Source organism: Mus musculus, chromosome 18 (genome assembly GCF_000001635.26).
Source record: "Mus musculus strain C57BL/6J chromosome 18, GRCm38.p6 C57BL/6J".
In the NCBI taxonomy this organism is placed as follows: Eukaryota; Metazoa; Chordata; class Mammalia; order Rodentia; family Muridae; genus Mus; species Mus musculus.
The window spans coordinates 4,958,785-4,979,459 of NC_000084.6; the positions used below are offsets into that span (position 1 = coordinate 4,958,785).

At 45.2% G+C, this 20,675-nt stretch overlaps 1 protein-coding gene across 20 annotated transcripts in view; it reads left to right on the plus strand.

The window, feature by feature from the left end:
* Positions 1–20,675, plus strand: part of Svil (supervillin) — a 198,827-nt gene that overhangs the window by 38,318 nt on the left and 139,834 nt on the right. For 17 of the 20 annotated variants that reach the window (XM_011246886.3, XM_006525789.2, XM_011246877.3 and 14 more), the window contains exon 2: positions 12,306–12,413. The exons of the other annotated variants lie outside the window; for them this stretch is intronic. The gene's annotated coding sequence lies outside the window, so the exon portion shown is untranslated. The remainder of the gene's footprint in view (positions 1–12,305; positions 12,414–20,675) is intronic. 20 annotated transcript variants of the gene reach the window in all.

A 20,675-nucleotide genomic window follows, 5' to 3' on the forward strand; every position in this document is an offset into this window, starting at 1 on the left:
AAAGAAATTCTGACATTTCTTGGTAGCTTAAAGAAAGCTAATGTTTTGGGGTTTTGTTTTCAGGAATTTTAAAAATCAACCAAAATGCTGTCCTGATATTGTGTTTGTGATGTACAGGGCCTGGGTGGTACTTTGAAATGATTTCCTCTAGTGCCCCCCACCCCCACCCTTGGCTTTCTTATCCTTAGCTGCCAGGGAGGCAGAGGATAGTTTGTGTCCCTGCAGTCCATCCATGGTGGAGGACTGCTCCGAGCTCCTAGTGGTAGTCTTAAGTCTGCTCTGATTCTCCTCAGGGCAGTCGGGTGGAGTGTCTATCTGGGGAGCAGGGCCCTGGGCACAAGCAAGAGGGCGTGCTATGCTGGCTCCCAAGGTCCAAGTGAGTTCAGGTAGGTGACCATGAGAAGCTTCCCCAAAGAGAGAAAGTGATGAGTGTCTCTGCAGAGGATGTGCTGGCTTGGGAGACCATTACTAGGAGTAATGTCAATAAATGTGCCAGTTGGGAAGACCTTTGAACCTACCAACTCTGCCCCTGTGAATTCTGGGTGCTTGCTTCCCACCACCAAGTTCCCCATTTCCTATTCTGTGGGGACAGCAGAGTAGTCACTGAACATGAGTCTGCGTTTCTCAGACATATCTGAGTGTTCTCAGTCCGTTCTGTTCTATTACTCAGTGCCCTGTGCTGACATACCTTCTTCTGTCCCCAAAGGCAACCCTACAGGTAGTGCCCACATATTCCGGTTACAGTCACTTCCCCTCCTGCTCCATTCGTGGCTACTCCAGACTGGCACTGGACTCCTCCCTTCCGTACCCATCTGCTCTTTCACAGTGTAAATCTGCCTGTGGCCCCAGAACTCAAGTCCAGAACATCAGGGGTCTTTCTGATGCAGACATCAGGTGGAAGAGAAGCAGAATTGAGAGCTAGTGCCCGTGTGCCCATTAGGTCCCTTTTAGAGGCTGTGCTTGCCAGCTCCACCCAGGAAAAGGTCTGATGGGCTGCAGGTTCAGGCTGGGGAGAGCAGGAAGGGCGTGAGCTGGTTGTCCCCACTGAGCTTTCCCCTGGGCTGGGTATCACCTCATGGCTGCAGTGAGTCACAGGAAGATGAAACATCTGTCTCTGGTGGAGGGCCAAGGTGCACCTTCCGTGTTTCTTGAACTTTGGGTGTCTCAGCAGCAGTACATGGCTGCATTCCAGGGATGACACAGGTTCCCGGTGTCTAGTAGTTAGGAAGTGCAACTGACAGAGGAGGCCAAGGTATGTCTGGTGATCTAGTGGTGCCTGCTGGTTTTGCTTTCAGACTTACTTTGCCTTCATAGGTGATTAAAGACCAGGGAGGCAAGCTTCCCCACAGCTCTATGCCACAGCTTCCACTATGAAGGAGATTTCAGGAGAGAGGACTTTAAGACTTCTTGTGACTGATAAATACTACTGAGACAGACAGGAAGATGTTACTCTGCAAAGCTGTGAAGTTCCATGTTTTTCCTGTCTCTCCTTCCTCTTCAACCTCCCCACAACCCCCCACCACTTCAGTGTTAGAAGTCCTCACGTCTGCTTTGAATTCTTCATCAGGCTTTTTTTTAGGTCTTCCTGAGCTGCCCAGTGGCTGCCTACCTGTCTTCCCTCGCTCCTGTTTTGACCAGTGTCTAGTTGTGGTCCCTTGCCCTCTTCTGATCAACTCCCAACGGAGAGAACCCCCTTCCCAGTGGATCTGTGGGATGTCTCTGCAGCCTGTTATAGGAGGGCCCACATCATTCTATCCTACACTCAGTGCCCTGTGTTGACGAACCTTCTTCTGTCCCTAAGGCCAACCCTACAGGTAGCATCCACATATCCTGGTTACAGTCATCCCTGCCACCTCATCGCACCCAACTCCACCTTTCTTCTATCCATTCTGTGCTTTCACATGTAAATCTTTGTGGTCCCAGAACTTAAGTCCAGGGTTTCAGTGTGGCATCAGAGGTCTTTCTGGTGCAGGCCTCTAGACTCCAGCCTTGCCCAGGCATCTCATTTGTGGACGTGTGTGGTCCCAGCTCTGCAAGTACCAGGCTCAGTCTCAACCATATGGCTTTACACATACCCCTTCTAGCTGGGAAGTCTATTCTCTTCCTTCTTAACTTGCTAAGTCTGATGATCACTAAGGATGCCATGCCTGTGCCTCTGTTGGGAAAGCAGCTGTATCAGGTGTCACCATGGCAGGGATAGGAGAGAGGGCAGAATGTAGAGTATGTCCCATGACGAATGCAGTAGTTCTCAATCTTCCTAATGCTGTGACCCTTTAATACAGTTCCGAATGCTGTGTCAACTCTTAACTGTAGATTTATTTTCATTGCTAAGTTGTGACTGTAATTTTGATACCATTATGAATCCTAATGTAAACACCTGACATGTAGAATATCTAATATTCGACCCCTGTGAAAGGGTTGTTTGACCCCCCCCCCCAGTGGGTCATGACCCACAGATTGAGAACCACTGCTTTCGGGACTCTTTCCAGCCAAGAATTTCTATAAAGATGAGACTGGGCTCATCCCACATCCTTGTCAGTGTCTAGGTGTTTAGTAAGTGGTTGGCATTCTCACCTTTCATCTTTAGATCTTCAAATCCACACTTGATGCTTTTGGTTTTAGGCAATTGCTTGGCTAACATATACTTCATAGAGAAGTACAAGATCCCGGAGGATCTCAGTTAGGAAAGTACCTGCTATCCAAGCATGAGGAGCTGAGCTCATATCTCCAACAGTCACATAAAAGAACTCTAAGCACGGTGGCGTGCATCTGTAACACCTCTCTGGAGGCGAGAGGGACAGAGGCAAACAGACACCAATCTGTCTCCAGATCGCTGGAGCCCATTGACGAGGCAGCCTAGCTGATGGATGATCTATGAGTTCAGTGAGAGAAACTCTTTCAAAAAATAAGGTACAGAGATATTGAGAAGGTTCCTGACAACTCCTGGTTTCCATGTGCAGAGGCACTTGTGTGCCTCTGCATCACACATGCACAAATGCACACGAAGTCTTTTCTGTTGAAGAAGGGAGTAGAGCCCGCAGACCAGGGGTTCTGTGGGCTCCATGCCTGTGGCTTCAGTGGCTTTGGTAACTAATGGCTGCTTCTAGTCTCCAAGGGCATTGCAGATGTATTTCCTATTCCATCTGAGAACTTCTGACATCACTGGAGGAACTTATTCCTCCAGTGCATATACATAACCTTGCTGTTTAAAATTCTATACACGAACTGCCATAAGAAAGCCAGCGACAGAGGATGGCCAGACTTGCAGCCAGGATCACGCTCCTATGTATGAGGGGCTATGGAGGGAGAGTGTCCTCTGATGTGTCCTCTGCATACTCATGACTCGTTTCTGACTGTGATGACCTTAACTCCTCCAGGTCATGATCTCTACATGTGTGCTTCATGGAGCTGTTCTTCACAAATACAGGATTCTAGTGAGATTCTAGGCCCAACCTGCTCCAGACCAGGCAGGCCTCAACTCTGTTGGTGTCTGTCTTAGTTAGGGTTTCTATTGCCAGGATGAAGCACCATAACTAAAGTTTGGAGGAAAGGGTTTGTTTGACTTACACTTCCACACTATCGTCCATCATTGAAGGAATCCAGGACAGGAATTCAAACAGGACAGGAACCTGGAGACAGGTGCTGATGCAGAATCATGGAGGAGTCCTGCTTAGAAGCTTGCTCAGCCCACTTTCTAACACAACCCAGGACCACTAGGCCAGGGCTACCACCACCCACAATGGGCAGGGCCCTCTCCATCAATCACTAATTAAGAAAATGCCCTCCAGCTGGATCTAATGGAGACATTTTCTATTGAGGTTCCCTGGTTTCAGATGTTCCTAGCTTGTGTCAATTGACATAAAACTAGTGAGGACAATGTCTACATTAAGAAGAAGGTAAATAGTCACGTTACACAGTATCCGTTACGCAGTATCTTTACTCTAGAAGAGGGTGCCTAGGCATCCAGGCCTGCAGGCAGGTGTCTTGCTTGAACACTTGGGCTTTCTGAGCTCTGAACTCAAAGTGGGACATTGGCCATAGTGACTGAGGAGAGGCACTATCAAACATGAAGTGGTCAGTGATTTGCCTGATTGGGTGGATAACAGGATTCCAGGGTAAGAGCAGCTCTGCTCCTTCCCCTGCAGGGAAGCTGGGGGAGTAGCTGGTGTGGAGCTGGCAAAGAGGGCTTGCTGAGACCTGATGCTCCCTGGAACAGTTTTCTTTGGCCTGGGGATCTTACCAAAGCCCAACCAGATGAAAGAACAAGATGAGTAGGAAGCTTCCCACATGCTTGTCTGAAGGCATTTCGTGGGGTGGAAAGTAAATGACTCTTTTGTGACATTTGAGTTCCCAAATACAGGGTGGAGGCCAAGTGGGGAACCCATCTATAGGAGAATGTACAAAAAAGGCATCAGACATTTGAGACACTGAGATGAGAGATTTAGGTCTGTAGGTTTCTCCCTACTTAAGTTTACACCATTTTAATTCTTTAAATGTGATCACAGTTCTCTCTCCCTCTCTCTCTCTCCCTCTCTTTTTCTCCCTCTCTTTCTCTCTCTTCCCCGCATGTGTGTCTGTATGTATATACTCTTTCATGTGTATGTGTGTTTGTGTGCATATGTGCAAATATGTGTATGTGTGTGCATTTGTGCATGTGTATGTGTGTGCACATGTGTGGGGTATTTTTACAAGAGTGTGGGTGCATTTGTGTGTACATGTGTGTGGTGTATTTTCATATGAGTGTGTATGTGTGTGTGCACATGCATGGTGTATGTTCGCATGAGTGTCTGGGTACATGCATGTGTGTCCATATGTGTGCATATGTGGATGTGTGTGCATGTGAGTGGTGTATGTTCACACTGTATTAGGGAATGTGTGACTGTATGTGTACATGTGTGTACACAAGTATGCATATGTACACATATGTGTATTTGTATGCATGCATATGTTTACACGTATACAGTGTATGTCCACATGAGTGTGTGGGCGCTCATACCTGTGTAAGCCTATGTAAGGTTTGCACAGAACAGGAGTCGGGTGTCCTGCTCCATCACTCACCACCTTATTCCCTCCATACAGAGTCTCTTACTGAACCTGGACCAGGCTGCCAGGCAATAAGCCCCAGAAAGCCCCTTGTCTCCACCCCTCATAGCACTACATTGTCGTGTCCGCTCTCGACCAGCAAGAACGACACGACCACCAGTCCTTCTAACAGCAGTGTATTCAGCAAATTTCAGTCTTCATCTCTCTCTCTTCATCTTTTTCCTCATCTATCTCCCCCGAACCCCGGGCCTCTCACTCTTATATACTCTCAGTCCCCATCCACTCACAACAGGCCACGTCATCTCACCAGGCACACAGCTTCAGCCAATCAGGGCGGCAGGGGCACGTCTCCACCAAATATGGACTTGTTTAAACCGCCAGCATCATGGTGCACCTGTGCAGCTCTCATGATGGTCATGGCTTATTTTCAGGTGTATGAGGAAGTCAGGTGCAAGTCATAAGACTTAGCGCAGTCCCTGGCACCTTCTTGGGACTGCTGCCACACCCGCTCCTCACACTACACTACTAGAGTTATAGGTGTGCTCATTACCACACCCAGATGTATATGTGGGTGCTGGGATTTAAACTGGGGTCCTCATACTTTGCAGGAGGTGCTCTTCCTCACTGAGCTATCTCCAAGTAGTAAACAGTTGAACACAGTGTATCGATAATTCACCTTAATTTTGAGGTGTCTCTAAGGTGAAGATGCTCCCATGGGCAGATGGGTTCTGGTGACCTGAGAGGAACTCTTGTTGCTCGGGCTAGCTGTCAGTAAATGCTTCCAAGCCCAAGGGTCATGAAAACATTCTAGCAGGAACCAAGAGCTGGAAAATCCTTTCCATATGGCCAAATGGGAGGGATTGCATCCCGGGCCAGTGCCAGCTGAAATGCTGCCCTAGTGGCCACAGACTGTTGTCAAAAACAGAAGACCTGGCTCTGATTTCCCCGAACCAAGATCCAGCCCAGTGCTCCAAGAGCCAGCTGTTTGGGGCCCCTTGGTGTAATACCTTAGGGCCAGAGTGACCTCCCCTGCCCTGCTTGCAGAGCCAGCCAGAGCCTAACAAATCTCTCTACTTATCTTTGACCAGAGGAAATTGCTGTGAATCCCTGTACATAATTCTAGAATGTGCCTTGCTTTGTCTTCATGGTCAAAGATCACTGAATGTACTCTCTGCAATGCAGTTACCAAGTATCTGTGTGGAGCAAGTTACCCAGACTCTGTTCTTCGTGATGATGGTGTCCCTTAGTGTAACAACACATACTTAGCATGAATGAATTTCTGGCTTGACTCTTCAACACTAGAAGACCAAATCAGACCACCACCACCCCCTACCGCCACCCCACCCCCACCCCCACAGCTGATGCTAGGAAATTGAATGACCTCATGGACTCTTTGGTAGCACAGTCATGGAAGCAGGACACAAACGAAGGCATCTTCACTATCACTTAAAGAGCTTTTGTGCAATCCTTGAGTGAGACATCTCTCAGAATAGAATAGAGAAGAGAGAAGAGAGACTGGATTTTCTGTTTGGAGGGTTGATATCTGGGAGAAATAATCTTTCAACTGAAACAGTTTGAGGTGAGGGCATAGTGAGAAGCAGCACGGGCTCTAGGGATAAGGAAGGCGGCATGGTCCAAGGAGGCAATGTGGGCTGCTGCTAGGGACAGAAACAGCTCCTAGCAGGTGAGAGCAGTGGGGTGGGGATCTTGTAGGGGCTCCAAGTCTCTTTCTGGGGTCATGGATGTCACTTGGGCTGCCTGGCCTGATTTCTACAAATATATGTCACTCTACCCCAAACATGCCTATGCTCTAATCCACAGTATGTCGTTACATGGAAACTCAATTAAGGCTGCCAGTCAGCATCCTTGAGTGGTTCTCCATGTGGAACCAGTAAAACCTGCGGCTCCTGAAGTGAAGAAGGAAGTCAAGGGGGTCAGAATGATCCCCTGGGAGTGAGCCCCATGCGAGCCCCATGTATACTGCTGCCTGGGTCTGAGGGATGTAGAAAGGGCTATAGCCCAGGGAGTGCAGAGACCCCAGAATATGCACAACAGAAATAGATTCTCCAGTATGGGGTCTAGGAGGATAATGGCCTTATCAACACCCTTCCTCCCAGCTCAGAGAGCCCCATTTTAGACCCAGCTTCTGGAAATCTAAAATTACGTGTTCCGTTTTAAACTAAGAACTGTGTAGTAATTTGTTACTTGGAGTAACAAATGTGATATGACAGCTTGTCTCTATTTTAGAAACACAAAATGCTCATACACATACACACGAAACATTTATGGAATATAACTAACTTGAAAATTTTTATCAAAATTAATTTTGGGATTTTTCTAAGCCAATTTTGCCAGAGGAAGAACTGGAATGGGTCTCTTTCCCTCCCTCTCTCCATCCTGACCTTCTCTCTTCCTCTTCCCCTCTCTTTCTGTTTCTCTTTCTCCTTCTCTCATGGGGAAGTGATCTCTCTCCGCTTTCCTTTCCCTCTTTGTTTCATGTCTTCCCTCCCTCCCTAGTATGTAGCCTAGGGTTGGCCTGGATCTTCTGGCCTGAGCCTCCTGATTGCTGGAATTCTGTTGTGAGCAACTGCTATAATCCATCTTTACCATCACATCACTCACTGCTTAGATCAATACCTAGATCTTAACAAAATAAGGAAAGCAACAACAACAAAACAGATGATACAGCTGCGTTTTGGGAATTCATCACCAGTTAAAGCATACGGCTGTGACTGGATTGCATGGAGTCCCTTGCATTTGTATTTGGAGATGAGAGTCTTGGTTAGAACTTGGATTAAATTGAAATAAAAGTCACGATTTAACCTGAGTCACCCTAATCTAAAAACTAAGAACCCAGGTTCTCCAAAGTCTGACCCCTCTGAATGTTCCCCATCTGTGCACACTCCAGGACAAATGTCATCCATCTGTCTGTCCTGTATGATGATCAGAACATAGTGAGCATGCTAAGATGATGGAGTCTCCTTCAGACAGAGGAGATGGGCATGGGTTTGTGCTTAGAGGTGGGTCCCAACCCCAAGGTACCTCAATGTGTACATACAGAACTCCCAAAATTGGAAACATATGGCATTTTGAATCGTCCCCAGCATTTTGGGTGGGTTGTCCCTCCTGTACTTCCTGTCACTGGAACTTCCCAGCAACTACATAGAGTTGACACATTGACCTGCCCTTTGCTTGCCTGACTGCCAACACTCATTTCTAAGTGAATCTATTTATTGTATTTTTCCTCTCCCTTCCTCCTCCTCTTCCTCCCCTTCTTCTTCTTCCTCTTCGAGTCAGGCTTTGACCTCACTGACCTGAAACTCCCTGTGTAGACCAGACAGCCCTTGAACTCACAGAGATCTGCCTGTCTCTGCCTCCCATTAACAGTGTGAAGCACATCCCTTTCTCATTAAAACTTCTTGATATCCAACAGTCTTTTTTTGTGTGTGTGTGAAACTTGTTTTGGGAAATAGCATCTTCTAGAAACAAGGCTATTTCTAGTGCTGATCTATTCGTCCATTCATCCACTGACTCCAGCTTTGCTGAAATACTAGCATGCACCTGGTTCTGGGAAGTAAAAGAAAAGAGAGATGCTCTTCCTTAGAGGAGCCCACACCCTAGGTGGGAAGGCAGACTAGAGAGCTGGTGAGACAGGAAGCAGCTGCTGTTAGATGATCTTGGTTCTGAGTAGAGCCCCTGTCAGCTTCCCAGGGAGCATGGTGCATAGCAAAGAGGTCTTTGAGACCAAGAAAGCAGACATTTCCATTGTTTGTCAGATACCAAGGACCTGGTTTGGGATTCTGTTTAATGCGGCCACTTCTTAGTCATTTTTTCCATTTATTTTCCTAAAGCTCAAAGGCATACTTTTTCACGAAGGACCGGAGAGTGAACGTTTCATGTTTTAAAGGCACTGTCATTCTTATCCAGCTCCTTCCACCATTGTAGCATGGGGAAAAACAGAACAGGTAATAAGAGAATAAATAAACATGATTGTCTCAATAAAACTTTATTGACAAAAGAGAACAGCCAGCTGGATCTGACCCTGGCAGTTACAATTTGCTGAATGCTGTTCTAGAACAGGTAAAGTATCATTGTTTGTCGTTTTCCCCAGAGTGAGGCTGTAGGTTTCAGTAGCTTCTCCTGTGTGCAAGTAAGACCTGGTAGTTGTGTGAGTTTCTGAGAGTCTTCTAGAACCACACAAAGAAATGATAGCAGTATAGATTCATAACAGGGACTCAGATTGACCCAGTTTTCCAGCATTTCACATCATGGTTAATATTTAACAGACCTCTGAAATTCCAGATCTAATCCATCTTTAGGTCATTATAGCACAGGAATCCAACAAGAAAACCACACTAATCCAGTCCCGGCAGAGGGCTTGACATTGAGTGAGTGTGTGTGTTTTAACTATAAGGTTTTTGAAAAATAAGAATAGAGACGATTGGTTTGGAGCTCTGGGGAGGAAGTGTGGTGATTATCTGAGCAGGTGACCTGAGGGAAGCCTAGAGCAGAGAGGAAGGCAGGAGCAGCTGGTCTGTGTAGAAGCAAGACTGTGAATGGAGGCCCAGGAGCAGACTGGGGAGAAGAGTGTATCTGGACATCTTAAAGCAGGAAACCAGGAAAGTCAGACTTTAATAGCAGATTGTGTGGGAAAAGTCACTACATCCAAATGTTTGAGTAATCCTTCAGAGCAAAACAGTACAGTTTCTAAAGGAGGAGTCTTTCCAAGAGCATATTCTAAAATATATGATATGTAGTAGGACATTAAAGAACTTCAAAATGTCCCAAGCAAACAACTGGGAAGCCATCTGAGTTGCCCCTGCTGGCCTTATGTGCCCACAAGCTGTCTCTTTCTTGGCTGATAATGAAAAAGTGAATGACTTGGGAAACTTTTTTAAAAGATGAGAAGCAGATGGTTTGGAGTGGCTTGAACCATTTTCTCAAGGTCAGATGAAAAGTGAGGCTGTGCTCTCCGGGGAGCCTGAGTGGGTTATTTGATCTAGCTTCCCATCAGGCTCCCGGCTGCTGCCCTCGGGGCTGAAATGGAGGAAGAGATGGAAGGCTGCAGTTGATAGCTTCCTGGAGAAGTCTTAGTAGAAGACCGCAGTTATTCTAAGCAAGAATCACTTAAACCTTGCCTTGGTTTTCTCATCCTGGATGAAGACTTTGTCTTAGGTATAGCATGTGATTTGGGGACATGCACCACATGTGTCATGTGGAGCGTGGGGCTTGCTGGCCCACCAAGCACTGCATCTGTCTTGAAGGGATCAAACTGATCCACTTAGCACATCTGTCCTTACCATTTCAAATCCGTGATGGGTATCTGCTCTCAGCTGTTTCCAGCCACTCTGGCCTAGAGGCTACCTTAGTCTTCTTCCTTTCCTATTCTCTATTCCAACCAGACTGACCACACCATGTGTCTCTTGAACATCCATCTCCCACTCCCATCTCAAGAGCTCGGAGTTGGGCCTTGTTCCTTCCTTGCCTGAGTGTGCTCATCATTGATTGTGCAGGGCTTTCTGTGATCTCCCCTGAGCTTCGCTCCAACATCACCTTCTCTGAGACGCCTAGGCATGATGTAATCTACAATAGAAGCCCTCACACCTACCGTGGTTTTGTCCTTGTGCTTTTCTTACACACTCGGTGTGTGTTGATCAATCCTGTCATTCAAATCTTTCCTACTTAGATCCCATTACTCGGAATATGTGTCTTTGGTGACAAAGGCTCTGGTGAATCACTGGATCTGGGATACTTTGTACACATAGACCACCAAGACTGTTGAGGATTGAGTCAAGGAGAGAGCCAGACTTCTGACATTGTTTGGAGCCTGAGTCTACAAACTAGATCATGTTACAGTTAAAGTTTTTAAACAGTGCTGTAAGTTTTCTTTAAAAAGCTATTTTCTATATCGTTCAAGGCTTGCCATTCCATAGCTAAGAGTTATCTTATTTTGCTTCTTGGTAAAGACTTCAGCAGTTAGTTTTCATTGATTTGCAACATAGCTCAACATTACACAACACTACTGGAAGATTGCAGTGAGCAGGGCTGTAGTGATGGCCTGTGCTGACAGCCAGTGTTGCTGTGTGCACATTTCCCTCCCTTCACCACAATCACCTGGCAAATACTTAGCATAAGGAGAAAGACTCATACTTACCCATTTGTAATCCAGTGGTTTCCTCTCAGCTGTGGCTGTAGCTTCCAAGATGCCCTGCAGGGTGTCTGACATCATGGTTATTATCAAACCATGGCTTGATACCATGCCAAACCATATATAAGCAGTTTTTTCCCTATGCGTATAATACATTTCATGTATGAATCTGTACAGTTAAGTACCTAATAATAAAATAGACCAGTTATAACAAAATTTTGTAATTTGTTTGAGTATTGTTTTCTCTTTCACTTTATCTTGTTGGACTTTTGTGTGCTAACTTAGAAAGCATGCCGTAGCTTCTTACTTCACTTCTTACAGGTTACCAGCGTTGTACTACTGTGGTTGAGAGCACAGTTAGGTGGGATAAGGGTTTCTCGAACACAAGCACTGGAGACACTTTGACATTTTAACTGTAGAGGTGGCTACAAGGTAAGCAGCATGTGGGTGCTCTACAGAATGTGGTAACTCTGGGCAAGGGAGTGAGCTGGATTGGGTGAGATTTCCTCACGCTGCTAAGGATGGTGTAGAGCCCCAGACTTCATAACCTAAGAAATTGGTTCTGAAATTATTCAAATAGTATTTGTAGAATAAGAGGGACTGTAGAGCCCTCAGACTGTCTACATGCCAGGGCACTTTAGGAACTGTCATACAGTGAACAGAGCCTTTATTCCTTACACATGTAATCGTCATCCCTACCAGTAATCCCCCTGTAAATACGTGGGAAGAAAGCAGGAGCATGCGTCTCCAAAACAAACAAGCGTCATGCTGTGTAGGACCTTGTAGCCAATAGTTTTGTTGACGTAACTGCTGAGTTGCTTTTAAGTCAGATTCATCACTATATAATTTAGGTATAGTAACAGTCTTCCCTTTTTAGTGTGGCACTGTGTTGTAAGTGGATATAGTATATCATAATCCACACATGAGTATGTGTCTGTCTACAAATTCCTCATCCTCCTTTCTGTTTCTATGCCTGTTTCCTCAGCTATAGAAAGAGGCTTTGCTAACCGGAACTAGTGATGACTAGCTGTTAATATGAAGACAGTGCCAAGAGCAGCTGCTGTGGTCATTGTTAATAATGCACCCAAAAACCTGTTTCTCTTGTTTGCCACAGTCTGCGGTGTGGGAGCTGGACACCTGCTCATTTCCTTCTCTGCTCGGTGAGATCAAGACTGAAACTGCTCAAAAGAGGAATGATTCATATTCACTTGACAGAAAGCAGGTATTTGATGGCTCCTCTGACCTCTAGTGGCCAGTGCCCGGCTGAGGGCTGCTTCTGTTACCATTCATTGACTCGGGCCACAGGCCTTTAAAGGGCATGGTGTCTCTGTGTCCTTTACTCATTTCTTAGAGTCTCAGAGGTGCAAGAGAAAGCTATTGTTTCTGGGGTGCTTTGTCCTGCTCTCTCAGATTGTTTCCTCCATTTGAAGAGTTGAGTTATGAATTGGACAATTATATTTGAACTAGATGTTTGGGGAGTTTTTTGTTTCTTTTTTTTTTCTTTCTTTTTTTTTTTTTAATGTGGCTCTTTTGGCCAGCTCTCACACTGACTCGCCCAGGATGGCTTTGAACTCCAGGTCTTCTTGTCCCTGCCTTTGAAATCTGGACGCCTATACTCTCTGCTTGGAATATTTGACACAGATTATTCTTTAAATGTTTTTTTTTTCTTTTTTATTGCTATTTCCATCTAAAAATTATCTTTTGAGCACTGTTTCCCTTTATCTTTGACATTTCCTCATAAAGCAGCTTCACATTTTATGATTAAAGAAACCCATGGTTAATGTGATACAGAAATACAAAATAGGAATTTGCAGAAGTGGTACTTTAAATTGCATGCTGTATTTATGTGAATCATCCCTTTGCCTGCATATTCAGGCTGTGTGTATCGCCATTCTGTTAGTTAGTTAGTTAGTTAGTTAGTAGGCATCTGGGTTGTTATAATTTAGTAATACTTGCAGTTTGGACACCTGCTGGACTTGGTCAAGAAGAAATTATAGTATACTGAGTGACCATTTGTCAACAAACAGACCTGGAGGAAATCTAACCATTTTGGCTTTGCATTTAGAAGTCCTTGTCATGAGGCTTAAGCATAAGCTTGATCTTAGGGGACCAGGAAGCATACACATAAGCAACGAGCGAGAGGATCCACAGGATCTATTCATGGCCTACCCACGGAGAACTGGGTATATTGATTCTGTCCATGAATAGTCACTGTCATTGATGCAGCCTGGCTTCACTCTTGATTTCAGAGTTACCTCAAGGAGAACTAGGAATTTATATTGTGCTAAGCATTGTCCGTAGGCTGTATGTAAAGTCTCACAAATGCACATTCACTTAAGAATATGACTAAGAAAGTATAAGAGAGTTGGAGAATCTGCTGTAGGCTCTTGGCATCATGCACATCTTACTACAAGGGCAGTCACTGGCTCATAGGGACACTCATCCTTGAAGCTTTGGAGAGTTACCTGGTAAGATGGTAACAAGGGATCCAACTTAAATGATGGAGAGAAAAGATGAAGGCTATCAGGACTCAGTCTGGGTCCTTCACCTTCCTTTCATACTGAGAGTATGTGGGCAGGGTACGCACAGTGAGCCTGGGCCGGACCTGAATTGCTTTCATATTGCTGATATAAAACATGAACCAGAAACATCTTGAGGAGGAAAAGGTTTATTTCATTCCTCAGGTTTCCATTCATCATAAAAGCTGGTCTGGAAGATCCTGGCAACTGAAACAGAGGCCATGGTGGTGTGATGATTATCTACTGCTTGCTCCTCATGGCTTGCTCGTCTTATTTTATTATACAACCCAAGACTACATGCCCAGGGATAGCATCAGCTGCATCAGTCATTAATCAAGTAATGCCTCCTACATAGACCAGTCTACAGGCCATCTGATCAGGGCGATTCCTCTATGAAGTTTCCCTCTTTGTAGATGACTCTAACTTGTGTAGCTAATCATCGCAAGCCCTTAGTGTATATTTTTTGGTATCATATCTAGTATACAGAACAGCAAGCTTTTAAAATTGCTATTTGCCTAGGTGTCATCTAGGTAGCAAAAATTAAAATCTGGCCAGTGTCATCTTGTTTTTGTGAAAACATGTCTACTAAAAGTTAGGAAAGAAAAAACTTGCTTTCACCCAGATTGAAAGTGGTCCCAGGAATTCAGAGAACAGTCAAGATGACTCAAAGCACATGTTGCTCTTGCCTGATAGCCTTGCACTGGGGAGTGACCCTTTGCCTCTCTCATAGTTTTCTCACTATGCTGGCTAATTCAGGGACTTGATTGTCTGTAACACATTCTCCCATGCTTACAGATGTGTTCAGGTCCTTGCAGTGAATTGTGATGTTCTGGTGAGACACTGGAGTGCTGTCTTCACAAAGATGCCTTATTGAAACAGTATGTGTGCTTAATTAGAATTGTAATTATTATCCTCATTGGTTTAATCCTAGTTTTAAATTACAGGATTGGATCTTAGATTCCGATGCTGTAGGTGATATCATTGCATTTTATATAAGCACATGCCTGTCATGTAGCAAGAAGAGGTTTTCTTCAGTGGTTGCTACTTATTTGTTCATTTTGAGGTTAGGAGTAGAAGTCACCAGATGTTGTTGTTATGTGTTTGTTTGTTTGCAGTATTGAGGATTGAACCCAAGACTTTGTATGTGCTAGGAACACTCTGTTACTAAGCTACCCCATCAATCCACCAAAGGCTTTAGAAACTGTGTGTATGTGTGAGTGTGTGCACGCACGCGCCTGTGTGTGACTATGGATGCAAATATACATACTAATGGACATATGTAAACAGCAATAGCTCAAGCTCACAAAGCGAAGAGCATATCATGCAGGAAGCTGCCCCTGAGGACAGAAGCGTGCTAGAGTTTGGCCTCATTGAGAGGATTGTGGTTCTTACTTTAGCTTTCTCTGCTTTCTGTGTCCTCTGTGTCAGCTGCTATTTGGGCTGTGAGTACCGTGGGACCAATGCTGTGCCTGGTTCTCTGTCAGCGTCCATTGAGACTTACATGCCCATTGATTTAGGGGCACATGATATCAGAGAGGAATCTGGTTTACCAAAACAAGCAGGCTGGTTTAGAGGAGCAGAAACATGTGAAATGGGGGTACTGTCGCCGGAGTCAACTTTAATATGTACTCAGTGAAAACCACCAACATTTACTTAATAATCCATTATTTAGGAAAATATCCACTCGGCTATAGATAATATTCTAGTGTACAATATTCTAAATCTCGAGTCACAAAATAACATAATCTTCCTGACAGATAATATGGACAAATGCTCTGTGCTGTCAGCCAGGATAGTCTGTGACTTATTCTTTGTCTCAGTGCTGCATGATTGTGCATACATATAACACACACACACACACACAGAGAGAGAGAGAGAGAGAGAGAGAGAGAGAGAGAGAGAGAGAGAACATAGCCCTCAAGATGGAGCACAGACACCACCTCAGTGTGCCATGAGCACTCTCTCCATTTTCTAAAGGCATTGCATTGGGCCTGGAGAGTTGTGACAGGAGCCCTTCCTCCACCTTGTCTCCGCTGGCTGTCTCTGGGTAGTATCTTTTCACTTTGTCATTGTCCTTTGCTTCTATACTTGTTTCTTTCACCAACAATTTAGTTTCTTACTAGTAGTTTTCTTTCAACTTGTTCCCATGTAGATTTAATGCTAACAGAATGAGAAGCTGAAAGTAGCAGTCTGTTAAGTATATGTGCAAGGAGCTGGGCTAGGCCTAGCCTATTAGCAGGCACACGGTGATGTCTATTGTCATAACAGCTCCTACCAGCAGAGCCCCTTTCATAGTGAGTTGTTCTTATTTTGTTTTGTTTTTATTTGGTGTTATTTATTTATATCTTGAAATTGTTTTGACAATTTTATTAAAGAGGTATTTAGTCTTTAGAAGCAGCCAAATATTGATTGATGAGTATTCTGTAGTTCTGATCACAGTCAATCATTGCTGTGGCTAAGGCAATCCTAAAGGTTAAGGTGAAGGGTCAGACCCCTGAGCCTACGGATTCCTCAACCTCTGCAGACCAGGCATGTTCAGAGCAAGCAAACCCCTATACTGAACATACACTGACTCTCCTCATTGTTGTACTGTAAGCAGTGGACTGTAACAATGAATTCCATGGCACTTGCTTGTTAGTATTACAGGTCACCTGGAGATGAAGAACAGCTCTGGGAGGGCTGTGGGTAGGTTATTCAAATACCCCATTGTGCTGCTTAAGGAACTCCAGCGTCTGTGTGTTTGGCTATCCACAGGGAACATGGAACCAATCTCCCAAAGATGACCTGGCCACCACTGTCCTGTTCATTGACAGATGTCCCTGAGCAGGAAGCAAGGCAGTCTAGAAAAGTGTCCCTGGAAAGGAGCCTGAGAGGATCTTGAGAACTGAGTCTGGAGGAAGTGCCTGAGGCCCTGTGAAACTCTCTAAGAACCTGTTTCCCATGCTCTGGATATCCTGGGAGGAGACTGAGAAATACCCAGCATTTAGAAGCCAGGTCCCATGACAGGGAACATTCCTCAGTCTCTAGAACAGGACCCACTAGATGCCTGACCACCAGACCCTGCTTTTGAAGGTAGCTGCCACTGGGGTAATTTAGAAGTACATGAACCAATACCCTGGAAGCATCTGTATGCTATGGGCAACTGCTTCTGTCAACCCAATGAGTCTTTAGAAAGAAGCCCTGACCTAAAGCTAGGCCTCCTACCCTTCCCAGACAGGCACACCTAGTATAGAAAGTGGGGGATACCTTGAGAAAGAAGGGAGTAGCCCCAGAGAGGCAGACAGGTGCTTCCGTGTGGCCTTGACTTTCAACTCTGTCTCTTCTCATTTTTTAAAAAAATTACATGAGTACCTACATGCATGCTTGTATGTATCTCATTGAGTGTGTGATGCTCACAGAATCCATGGGTGTCATATCTCCTGGAACTGGGGTTGTGGGGCACTTGTGAGGCACCTGACTGTGCTGGGAATGGACCCCAGATCTTCTACATGGAAAGCAAGTGTTCCTAGTCTCTGAGCTGGCTCCCAGCTCTGCTCCTCCCTTTTTCATATCAACCACATGAGGAATTCTCTTCTCAGTGGTCCATTTTTGCCTTGCTTTCTTTTTATAGCTCTTCCCCTCCTGCCCCCATTCTTTATATCAGTTTGACTAGATTTTTCAGTTTCAACCTGTCACTAAACTTGACTTTGCTCTTTTCTTTCTCCCACATTGTCCTGACTGCAGTGAGCAGACCCCTCCCCCCACCACATGCACCTATGAAGGTGCTATAGGTGCTGAGGAAGTTTCTCTGTTTAGTTACCACATTTGCCTTGAAGCAAACTGCATTTTTATAACAACCCAGTGGCGTGTCAGTTTTCAGAATCCTTCCTGGTACCTAGGCTGCTGATTGCCCTTGAAGAATTTCTTCTACCTCAACCTACACTTCTACATCACAATGTGTCTTGTGCACAGCAAATTTAGAGACCCCTATTCTCAGGGCTCTGGAGGAAGGTGTCATCTGGGCAGAGATGAGAATTGCCTTCTCCAGCCTGTGGCTTGCTTCCCTCTCCCTTTCTTTTCATGTGAATGTCTCCCTTGTCTTCCCCAAGTTTGACACTCCACTCTGTCAGAAGCAGCCACATCCCTCTATAGTTTAAGGCACTGAGGAGTAGTCCCAGGGGGAAAGGTGGTCTCTAATTGGTCTAGCCCACTTTATAAGGCCTCCAAAGCAGTTTATTAATAAACAGACTTGTGGAGAAAGCGAGAACATGATTACACACACACACACACAGAATGGTCTATTCTATTTTTATAAGCACCACGGCAGTTTTTGTGGCTTCAGGTATTGGCTGTCTAAATTTCACCACGTGGCCGTGATAATCATTTTGCCTTGTGGAAACTTCACAAGGCCTGATTACCAGCCCCCTTCTACTCAAGCTCAAGCTCTGCCTCTGGTTCTGGAAGTGAGCCCCATTCTCTGGGTACCAGTCAGAGCAAGCACACTTGTACCATGAGTTGGAAACTCCATGATGCTGGGGCGTCTTCAGCCTGTTCACTGCTGGGCACTTAGTGCTCAAGTGAGCTCCTTCCTAACAATTTCAAAAGCTGATACAGGAAGTGATGAAGAGACTTGCCATGAAATAAATAGAAATAGCTTGGCACCTACAGGAAAACATTACCCCCAGAATTCACTGTGGGCCTATGACCTTGGTTTTGCTCTGCATCTTGGGATAATAGGAGCCTTGCTGTGTCAGCACCTCTGAGCCATCAGAATACCACGTGGCCACTCACCCATTTCAAATGTGAGCGTTGATTCTCCTGGTCTCCCTATCTGTCATTACACTCAACATCTCATTACACAAGATGGGTGGAGGGGTGTGTGTTGATGATCATTCTACTCTAGAACCTTCTAGTGCAGATGCGCTGTTCCCATACTCACCAATCTTCGAAGAAAGTAAGTGTTCAAGACTGTTCCACCCTGGATTCAGTGTTCAGAGAAGTGTGCTAAATCACCTGTGTGGACGCCTTAGGTGGCCTGCTCCTGCCTCTGCGCATCCAACACTCATTCCTCTGAGGGACCCAGAATTGTCAGGGACTCTTAGATGTGACATCTAACTTCCAGAGGAGGCCATCTGCCCTTTTGCTTCCAGGTCTCCATGTGTTTAAAAGAAAGTCTGTGAAGTGAGGTAGTTTTTGCTCCTGGGTCTGAGCTCTGTAATTGTAGCCAAGGATTGGGTGTTGGGGAGTGTGTTATATCATTTGCTGTTTTCGTTCTTAGACCTCAGTGTAAGAGCTTGCTCTCTCCCCACCTCCCAAGAGAGCTCAGGTAGATAACTTGGAAGACCAGAAAGCTGAAGCAGTGAGGATGAAGGTGTCTGCATCGAAGCCATGATTTAACTGTCAAGGTGAGTCTTTGTGGTGGACACACACATTTTGGAAAGAGCACAGACAGGGCTGTGTTTTCTGTGAGCAGATGAAAGCACACAGTGAAGGGTGGCCCTGAGAAGTATAATCTACTCCTGGGGTGAGCATGTCTCTAACTTACATGGACATGGGGTTCTCAGCAGTCCTGTATCCTGCTGTTGCCATTGGGGCTGCCAGGAAAGGGAAATCAAAGGTCTTAGGAGTAGGTCTTTCTGAGCAGAACTGTGGTCCTCAAAAAGCTTTGACTGCCTGTAACTTAAACTTTTTAGGTTTTAACATAAACTCATTGTATAGACTGGCTCCAAACTCATGATCCTCCTGCCTCACTCAGTGCTGGGATTATGGGTATATTCCATCAAGCTCATCTTTCTTTAGACTTTTTATAAAGGAACAGAGCCAGTGCAGAAAGAAAGGTAGAGGTATACTTCTGGGGCTGTTATTGGCCTACCTCAGGGTGGTGTTTCTTCAAGTATTTCCTTGAGCACAGCTTCCAGGCTGCTCATGCAGTGGGCATAGCAGATGTAGCCAGGTGACTAGGGGACACTGTATTGAATAACTGGTCTTTCTCAGAACTAATGGACCCTGCAAATCTCTATGGCTGTGTGTAGTCAGCAGTTTTGCCATGATCCTGTGCAAACTGTGGCTTGTGACCAGCATCCCACATGTGAATTAGATATCTTCTGAACATCAGCCACAAGTGATGAGAAACACTAAGGATATAGTTATAAGCTGGATTGGCATGCTTATATGCAGAATGTAAATACTATAAGCAAACAAAAGGAATTACTAAGCCACGAAAGCTTAAGAGAATGACCCCTAGACCTAGGTGTCCTAGCTTAAATACTGAGTCAGATGTAGTCTGTCTTCCTTGTTCCACGCCTACAGAGCACTGGTAATCATATCTGCTTCGTAAGAACTGTTGTGACAAGTACAGAAATTATGAGCACTGGCAGGACAAAACTGTATCCAGATACCAATTTGTTCATACAATGAAAAGAGATGGATACTTTGACCCAGGTTAAAGGTTGATGTGATGACTAACTGAGGAGAGATGTAATGCCATACAGTAGAGGCTTCACATATGGAAGAAGGAACAAGCTAAGTAGGTAGGCAGAGGGTAAGAAGGTGGTGTGGCAGACACAGGGACTGAGTCCTGTGTTTTACTGTGTTTAGTGACACTCAGAAATTCAGTGTTGGCACTGGACTTCTTCACCTGAAAAGGACATTGATGCAAAGCCTGTGGCTGTTTCAGTTTGGACGGGCAGAAAGCTTTCCCCTAATGGCAGAGATGAGAGGAGGATGTCCATCCTTATCACTGCCCTTGAGTATTTGGGCTGGTTAATTTCAATATATAGACTTGACTAGATGGAAGGATCCTACATATCTGATAAAGCAGTGTGTGTGTGTGTGTGTGTGTGTGTGTGTGTGTGTATGTGTGTGTGTGTGTGTGTGTGTGTGCAGATGTCCACACATTCTTTGTTACAGCGTCAGAGTTTTCTGTTTGTTTTCTCACTGTGTATCCCTAGCTGGCCTGGAACTCGCTTTGTAGCTTAGTTACCAAA